Source organism: Chrysochloris asiatica, unplaced genomic scaffold (assembly GCF_000296735.1).
Source record: "Chrysochloris asiatica unplaced genomic scaffold, ChrAsi1.0 scaffold00241, whole genome shotgun sequence".
NCBI lineage: Eukaryota > Metazoa > Chordata > Mammalia > Afrosoricida > Chrysochloridae > Chrysochloris > Chrysochloris asiatica.
In genome coordinates, this window is record NW_006408759.1 from 1,588,007 (window position 1) to 1,589,317 (window position 1,311).

The 1,311-nt window shown below is 42.0% G+C and overlaps 1 pseudogene; it reads right to left on the bottom strand.

The window, feature by feature from the left end:
- LOC102821233 overlaps positions 1-486 on the bottom strand; it is a 20,324-nt pseudogene extending 19,838 nt beyond the window's left edge.
- Positions 487-1,311: the final 825 nt, after the last annotated feature.

Here is a 1,311-nt window from a genome sequence, read left to right on the forward strand (position 1 = left end):
CAATAACAGGAAGAAGAGAATTTTTTTTTTAAAGAATGAAATGTTTCCCATTATAGTGGATTCTTAAGCACGTTCTCCACGTATGCGACGTGTTAGGTGGATGTCTTTTGGCATAATTGTTACACATTTGGCATGGATAGCACTCAGGTTGGTGTCTTCAAAAAGGCCAACCAGATAGGCCTCACTTGCCTCCTGCAAATCACCAATAACTGCACTCTGGAAGAGCAGATCTGTTTGGAAGGCCTGAGATATTTCTCGCACCAGAAGCTGGAAGGGAAGTTTACCAATCAGAAGTTCGGTGGACTTCTGATAACGTCTAATTTCACCAAGCACCACAGTACGAGGCCTGTAACGATGAGGTTTCTTCACCCCTCCAGTAGAGGGCGCACTCTTACAAGCTGCTTTTGTAGCCAGTTGCTTCCTGGGTGCTTTCCCATGGGTTGATTTGCCGGCAATCTGCTTTGTACATGGTACACGCTTTGCCATGGTACGAGTCATGGTATAGAGACCTCCTCACTTAATGCCCTTTCTCCTTCAGCTGGAGCTCTGCATGCTAAAGGCGGCACAGGCGTTAGAGAGTGATGGCGGCGCGGCAGCAACTGTGAACACAACTGAAAATGCATGATAGGATTTTGCAAGACCAATGACTTAGCCATAGAGCTTTACAATACCAATGATTTATTCATTACAAATACCTTTTCCAACAACACAAACAGTGACTATACTCGCAGACCTCATTGGAAGGAATGCACAGGAATCAAATCAACTACATTTGTGGAAAGAGACAATGGAGAAGGTCAATACCACCAAATCTTAACAAAGCCAGGGATGTACTGTGGAACAGACCATCAATTGCTCATACACAAGTTCAAGTTAAAGCTAAAGAAAATTAAATGAAGTCCATTTTAGCTAAATATGAGAGATTCGACTCACTGAACACTAATGACTGAAGACTAGACAGATTTGTGGAATGACATCAGGAGCATCATATATGAAAAAAGCAAAACATCATTAAAAGGACAGGAAAGAAAGAAAAGACCAAAGTGGATGTCAGGAGAGATTCTAAAAATTGATCTTGAATACACATTGTTGTTGTAAAGTGCTGTTAAGTCAGTTCTGACCCATAGCCACCCTGTATAAGGGTTTCCAAGGAGCACCTGATGAGTCTGAACTGCCAACCTTGCAGTTCAAACCGACCTTGTGGTTTGAATAGCACCATTCCAGGAATTCAAAGGGCAGCTCAGGAAAACAAAGTATTATAATGAATTTTGCTAAGAACTGAAGTTTGAAAACCAAAAGTGTTAGCATGCT